Here is an 8,491-nt window from a genome sequence, read left to right as displayed (position 1 = left end):
ACACACACACACACACACACACACACACACACACACACACACAATGAGATACACTTCACAGTATCTTCCTCATTGCTTACACAGTCTGGTACCATACGAAAAGCTACAATGAAGTGTCCCTTTCTAGGACCTTACAAATCTTGTTAATAGTTATTCTAATAGTAAGTTATTACTTAACATTCATCACAAGAGAAGTTGAGACTACAAAAGTAACCACAGGCTTTGGGTGCTGAAGAAACTAAGGATAAACCAGGAGCTGAAGTTCTCTGATCCTGCCTCAAAGCCCCAGACTACCTGCAGTGCACTGCTCACATTAGAGCCCCTTCACCATCCCAGGCTTTTCTTGTATGTGTGGCGGGGGGGGATGCTACAGGGGTCGGGAGAGTCATATACTTTTAAAAAAATGGAGCAGGGAAGCTACTCGCTGAGTGACTGTTTTATAGTACATGGTATTTTCCAGATTCCAAAGCAGGTCCTTGCCCCTTACTTTCATTTCTCTCTTTCAATCAGTTTTAAATGTTTATATTTTATTGTTTATAATATGCATTTGAAAATAGTCTCTCATATATATGTGTGTATATATATATATATATATATATATATACATATATATATGGAGAACAAGAATTTAACTTGGTCAGACTATGGATATATTGACTTTCCACAATCTTTTCCACAGATTTTTGGGCTAGGGTGTAACTCAGTGATAGAACACTTGACTAGCATGTCCAAGGCCTTGAGTTCAATCTCCAGTACAACAAAAAACAAAACTAAAGTTAAGTCCCTCCCTAATCAAGGCTTCAGTATGTTGTAATTGATGAAATTTCATTATCCACTGAGAAGTTACTCTAATTCACAAATGTTCACTTCTGGTCAGCATTATGGTCATCACCATCTGTTTGACTATTTTATACATTCTGTCTCTCTCTTTGTCTCACTCTCTTTTTAAAATAAGTCATGAGGACTAAGAAAGAGAAAAGATTTTTCTCAAGCTACTACAGGCTCATTCTCCTCAAAGAGTCCAAATTCTTTTTTTTTAAATAAACTTCTTACTGATTTCTCCAGTGAAACTGTGTATTGTAGGTGAATGTCATCATTATTTCCCCCTTTTCAAGCTCAGGAATTTCTGTTGATGAACTCTTTTAGACAGTAATTTTCAGGCTTTCAATTGAACAGCCAAGCAGAAATAGTAAGATCTCTATTTGTTAAATGCTTTTGAGATCCTTACATAAAAGGCTGATAATGAAGTATTAAGAGAAACATCTCAAAGGCGGTGGTTGGTCAAATTTCTCTGCCTGGCACAAAGGGGCAGATGACCTTATACAAACCCTGATAGTTTCATTATAAGAATAATCAAGATTCAATGTTATATTTTAACAATCACTTTGGAAATACTACTCCAAACCAGAACCTTGCCAAAGTGTAAATGTTTTAATTCAAGTTGAGACTTATAGGAAAAAGCAATTAAAATCCAACTGAATGACATAGGAGATTTGTACATTTTCTCCTCTGCCTCTAAGCCAGCCAAAAAGAGGTTCTTAAACCCTGTTTTTAAATTAGAACTTTCTTTCACATCTCTTTTTTTCTTTTCTCTTTTTGAATCCAGACACTTGAATTTGGGCAGACAAGCAACCCAGCCACCTTTCAGTGTGGCTGTGTCAGTATGGGAATGGAATGGACATGACCCCCTTCAGCAGGGAAGGGAACACACAGTAAAGGTATTTTTTATAGAACAATTCTTCACACTGCCCTGGTGACTAGGGAAAGGAATCTCGTGTTTCTCTTTTGCTGATACTGAATCAGCTGAAGAATACCATGAACTGAACACCAGTAGAAATGCTCTGAAATAGTCTCTCTCTTTTGTCTTTTTTGTTCTCAGGAGGCACAGAGAAGAGAGATTTTTTTTCCATGTTGAAATATTCAAGGAAAATGCCAATTAAAATGGACCAATTATTTGGTGGTTCTGTTTATAATTAGAAATGTTACAAATTGTTTTGTTTGCTTACTAACAGTTGTACTAAGTTGGCATACTTTAAAATCAACTCCAATAATGATGGCCAGGCTCACTTATAAGAACGTATTCTCAATTAATGTAGGATGTTTACTTCAGCAAAGACATTTCTCTTCTAGCTCCCTGGACAGTTTATGGGCAATTGGTTCTGTATGTTGGTATGTTGGTTAAACAGATTATCAGAGAGAGAGAGAGAGAGAGAGAGAGAGAGATTATATGTGAATTGGGAAGAAACTCCAAGCACTCTAACAACACACATTTCCCATCCGTATGTCATTGAGTTCTGGCTTATTAACAATCACAAGTATTGATACTTTATGTTAGTCTCAGGAACTAAATGAAAACGAAGAGAAAATTATGTATCATTTGTGCAGTGGTTTAAAGCTTGCAAAGCAATTTCACCTACAGTAATGTAATTTTTTTAGTCCTTTTTGTAAGTTGGACAAATTAAATACATTTGTAGAGTAGTTCGGGTTTCTGAACATATTCCTTGAGCCAATACCAACTCAGTAGTTCAGATGAACTTTCAATGACTTGGAAACAACGATGTGTGCAGTTACTTAGAATGTTCTGAAGAAAGTGAAGTCAGTGAGTGTAAATTCAGATATTGTTGAATTTCGACTTTAGCACTCATACAACATCAGATCGAGTGCAGTAGAACTTGCTTTAGGCACTTCTTCTTGTCCTCAATGCGATTTGTCCTCAGGATTTAGTCCATAAGGCTATTGTCCATCTCCCCCCAAATCACTTGTAATATTTGTGCCACAGTAATTTATAAAACTAGGAGTCTCTTTTGTGTTGATTAATTTCTTTATTGATAAGGGACCTAAAGGTTTGCTGAAGTCAACCATAAACTGAGGAGGAGCCCTATTCTATAGAATTTTTTTTCCCAGGAGAGATATCAAAGCCTCTTACATTTCTGAAAAGGAAAATGAACTTTCTCTTATAAGATCTTACATATACTTACATATCCCCAATTCCAGGTAGGAGTCCAGGTTACTTACCAGGTGTGACTGAGATGGAGAACACAGGTGAGAAGAAAGATGAACACAGGAAGCCTCATAAGAAACATAATCCTCGGAATGACAGAGAGGAAATTCTGAAATATTGGGGGACAGAGAAGTAAGATGGGGCAGTATTCTCCTTGTGGTATTGGGATGGAATCCTCCTCAGAGCCCAACTTCCTTGGTGTGTAAGCGATCCCAAACAGAGTTAAGGGGAGGTGAAATGGAGCTGCCAAACGTCCAAAGAAGAGATTATCTACTTAATTAAAGTTTTTTCCCCCTCTAGGTCCTTCAGCCAATCAGAACTCAAGTGCCAGAGAAAGATTGAGTCGATCAAAAGAACACTCCAGGATCCTCCCAGACAAATGCAGAAGGGGACGAGGAGAAAGAGGACAAAGAAGGGGGGGAGGACAAGGGAGGGTGGAGGAAAAGAGACAGAGTAAATCCCCTCCACATAATCGCTGCTTGGAGTCCCTTTGCTCCCTCTTCCATTTCCCCAGCCACCACACCATACGACAACCATCCCTGCACCCATGCACACAAACACACAGACACATCCACACAGACAACCTGGTCTCCCCAAAAGGCATTTAGAGGGCATTGTGCTTTCCTGATGGCTTCTTGTAACACTTTGAGAATGCGTTTGCATTGAGGATAGTTAACAGCAGAAAAAAACTTGTACCGTGTTGGAGCCCCCTGATAGAGAAGCCTGATGTTTCTTCCTTTTTAAGAGTTCCCATCTATTACTTATTGAGCACCTGTGATCGTCCCTCCCCACATGAGGCATTGTGGATTGAAAAACAAAACAAAACAAAGCGTGATTTCTGAACTGAAGATAATGCACAGTCTAGCAAGGTATGAACAAAAGGGTGTGATTTATCAAAGTATTAACTGCATTGCTACAAACTGCTTATATATCATATAGATCTAATTAGGTAGAAGAAGGTAGAATTTGGGTTTCAGGGAAAGGAAGAGGTTTCTGGACAAAAGTGGTCTCAAAATCTCTACCCTCTTAACTTCAGGAGACAGAACCAAGAGAGCTTCCTTCCTCACACTTCTCTAAGTGGCAGCCACAGTGTTCCCCTAGGGAGTAAGGGCCCTCCTCCCCCCCCCCCCCCCCCCCCCCATCAATGCTAGGCCTTCTCCCAGGGTTCCAATCTTACTTCCCTTGTCCTCATCTTCCATTTTAGCATCCACATCACCTTTCTTACTGATTCTCCAGAGGTAATGGTTCATCTTTGTTCTCTTCCTGTTGCTTCAGAACTCACTGGCCAGATCTACCTTACCACTAAAGCAAAAGGTAAAGAATTATTAAACTAATTCATGACCTAGATTATTTTGGCCAGTTGATTTAGGGATCTTGCTCTCAATATTTTGTTATTTACTTGGACTCCTCCAGACTATGTCTTCATTGGGGATTTCAAACCTAACTTAGGCAATTTTGAACCCCACGCTAGGAGAGACTCTCCCCCGACCCCACCACATCTAGAAGGAAAGTAGCAAATCTATTTCAGAATTTTCTTGAGAGCTTACCTTTCTTCAGAATTTACTTTATTTTATTACTTTCACACACACACACACACACACACACACACACACACACACACACACACACACACATATTGTTGTTGGTTGTGGGGCTTGAACTCTGGGCCTGAGCGCTGTTCCTCAGCTCTTCAGCTCAAGGCAAGCACTCTACCACTTGAGCCACAGTGCCATGTCCGGTTTTCTGGTGGTTTATTGGAGATAAGAGTCTCATGGAGGGGCTGGGAAGGTGGCTCAGTGGTAGAGCGCTTGCCTTGCATGCCTGAGGCCCTGGGTTCGACTCCTCAGGAAGTGGCGCTGTGGCTCAAGTGGTAGAGCACTAGCCTTGAGCTGAAGAGCTGAGGGACAGTGCCCAGGCCCAGAGTTCAGGCCCCACGACCAGACCCAAAAAAATGAAAAAAAAAAAAGTCTCATGGACTGTTCTGCTGGGACTGGCTTTGAACTGTGATCCTCAGATCTCAGCCTCCTGAGTAGCTAGGATTACAGGCATAAGCTACCTGTGCCTGGCTACTTTCACTTATTTATTTGACCTTACGTGGTTCCTTCTTACTTTGTTAGCTCATTAAATTCATTTAAGAAAATGTTTAAAAATAGTTTGTCTAGAATTTTCAGTTGCTTTCGATGAGAGAGTTGTTCAGATTTTTAGTCTGTCATATAACTAGAAGTAAAGGGTCTGGGTCAAAGCTTTGTAATTTTATTATTAAATTTTTGTTCTTTTATGTATTGGCTATATGTGCTGATTATTCCCTATTTTATTTTATTCATTTATTTATTCTGTTTGCAAGTCCTGGGGCTTGAAGTCAGGGCCTGGGCACTGTCCCTGAGCTTTTGGCTCAAGGCTAGCACTCTACCACTTGAGTCACAGCACCACTTCTGGCTTTTTCTGTTTATGTGGTACTGAGGAATCGAACCCAGGGCTTCATACATGCTAGGCAAGCACTCTACCACTAAGCCCCATTCCCAGCCCCATTTCCTTTATTTTTAAAAGACATTTTATTTTTTAGAACACTTTCAAATTTATAGAAAAATACAAATATTACATAAAGTGTTCTCATCTATCCTTCATTTAATTACTATGTATAATTAATATTTTATGTTTATATAATACAGTTTTTACAATTAACCAATCAGTAATAATATATTTATTCTTAATTTCACATGGTATTCATATATACACTGATTTTACCTGAATATCCCTTTTCTGTTTTAGGATCCTATAAAGGATATCACATTACATTTAGTAGCAATGCTGTATAGGATCCTCTTGGCCATGGTAGGTTCTCAAGCTTTCCTTGTTTTTGATTACTTTGACTGTTTTTGGAAGTACTGGTTAGGTATTTGTTTGATATCCCTTAGTTTAATTGTGGTTATGCTGGAGTTATAAGTTGAGGGAAGGAAGACCACAGAGGTAAAGTGCCAATTAAATCATATCATATCATATTATATTGTATGCCATATCATAAAGAGTGCATACTGTCAACATGATTTATCACAGTTAGTGTAGACCTTGATCATCTGGCTGGGGCACTGACTTGTGTTCAGCCATTAGGTTATTCTCTTTCTCCTTTCTGTAATCTTTGGAAGAAAGTCCAGATGAATGGTCAAGACTAGGCTGGGAAGGTGGCTCAGTAGTAGAGTGCTTGCCTAGCATGCATGAAGCCCTGGGTTCGATTCCTCAGTACCATATACATAGAAAATGCCAGAAGTGGCGCTGTGGCTCAAGTAGTAGAGTGCTAACCTTGCACAAAAAAGAAGCTCAGAGATAGCATTCAGGCCCTGAGTTCACAAGCCCCAGGACTTGGAAAAAAAGAAAAAGAAAGAAAGAAAAGAAATACAAAATTATCTTCCACATTCTTGGGGACAGAATATCACACATAAAATTATTTAGAATTCTTCTCCATGGAAGATGTATCTATTCTCTATTCATTCATTATTTTAGTTTTTTCCTTATATCATTAAGAAATAATGGACATTTGTGTTTTCTGTTGGACTAGAATCCATTATTGCATTATTTTTTTTCTTGTTCAAATTGCCCCAGATTTGGCCATTGGGACCTTTTTCTATTGGCTCCTGGATCTTTCTGACAAACCTCTACTGTTGTAAGATTTTATTTTCTTTCTTTTTTCTTTTTCTTCCTTAGCATGTCCATACTTTCTGGTACTACAGGATGATCTAGCTTATCTTATACATTTTCTGCCCTGGTATAAGAATCAGCCTTTTGTGTTCTTGTTGTTGTTGTTGGTCATGGGACTTGAACTCAAGGCCTGGGCACAGTTGCTGAGCTTTTTATGGTCAGCTGTGGGGCTGGAACTCAGGGCCTGGGTGCTGTCCCTGTGTTTGCTTAAGGCTAATGCTCTACCACTTTGAGCCACAGCGCCACTTTCAATTTTCTGGAGATTAATTAATTAATTAATTGGAGATACAAGTCTCATGGATTTTCCTGCCCCAGCTGGCTTTGAAATGTGATCCTCAGATCTCAGCCTTCTGAGTAGCTAGGATTACAGGCCTACGCCCCTGGCTTCTGGCAATCAGCCACTTTTCTTCAAGGAGAATGGTATTAGAAATCTAGAGTTTGGCACAAAGTATGCTCATTGCTATGCTCTTGCCATTAGGTCAGTGATGTCTTTGTCAATATCCCACTGTTAATGGAATTCCAGTCATCCAGATTAAAGGTCTCAGAATCAATTCTTGATAATATCTATCCCACTTACTTATGCCTATTAGTTCTACTTTAAGTCCTGTGGGAAGTCAGCCTTTCCAATCCTTTTAATGTCAACCCGCTTCAAATCCGTATCATCCCTCATTTGGATTAAATATGTGTTTATTATACAACAAATGTGAAAATACTCGCATATAATCATTATAGAGTGGAGATAAAAACATTTTAATATAGATTTCAAAGCTAAGGTTTCTATCTATGGACATGCTAAGGAAGAAAGAGAAAAGTAAGATCTGATTCACATCCATTTGGATGTACTTAAATGAATGATACTTAAAAATGGTTTAAGTTGGCTGGGAAGGTGGCTCAGTGGTAGAGCGCTTGCCTTGCATGCATGAGGCCCTGGGTTCGATTCCTCAGTACCACATAAGCAAAAAGAAAAAAGCTGGAAGTGGCGCTGTGGCTCAAGTGGTAGAGCACTGGCCTTGAGCTGAAGAGCTGAGAGATAGTGCCCAGGCCCAGAGTTCAGGCCCCACGACTGGACCCAAAAACAAAAACAAAAAAAAAATGGTTAAGTTTAGTTAGGTGCCAGTGGTTCACACCTGTAATTCTAGCTACTTGGGAGTCTGAGATCTGAGGATTGCGGTTCAAAGCCAGTCAAGGCAGAAAAGTCCATGAGACACTTATCGCCAATAAACTACTGAGAAAAAGCAGTGCTGTGGCTCAAGAGTGCTAATCTTGAGCAAAAGACAGTGTCCAGGCCCCAAGTTCAAGCTCCAGGACTGGCAATAAATAAATAAAGGAAACCAAGCTTTTAACATATGGACCTTTGAGAGACATTAAAGCTGCAAACTAGAGCAAACATGTACTTTATTGGGTATAGATTTCTACTTATTTTGAATACATCCTTAGAAATGACATCTATATGCCTCGTGTTTAAATATACTATCTTACATGGAAGTTGGAGGTACCATGAGATTCCATTGGGTTCTATAAATACTACAATATTTAAGTTGCAATACTACATATTCATTATTTAGCATATAGTAGGTGTTCAACAGGACACAGTCCTTATTCTAAAGGTGAATCACATGAGCAAGCAGGCAATTGCCTGTGAAGCGGGAGAACAAAGGTAGAAGGGGTGCAGGCAAGGGGTGAGATAGGGATGGAACAGTGAAGAAATGTAGAGGCGGGAGAATAAGCTAGAAGACTGACATGGTAGACATCGGCATGGCTGAACCTACTTCATTCTCTTTATGAATTATTGCTGCT

The sequence above is a fragment of the Dipodomys ordii genome, unplaced genomic scaffold (genome assembly GCF_000151885.1).
Source record: "Dipodomys ordii isolate 6190 unplaced genomic scaffold, Dord_2.0 Scaffold36, whole genome shotgun sequence".
NCBI classification, from domain to species: Eukaryota; Metazoa; Chordata; class Mammalia; order Rodentia; family Heteromyidae; genus Dipodomys; species Dipodomys ordii.
The sequence above is the reverse complement of the archived record's forward strand: the minus strand, read 5'-3'. Positions refer to the sequence as shown.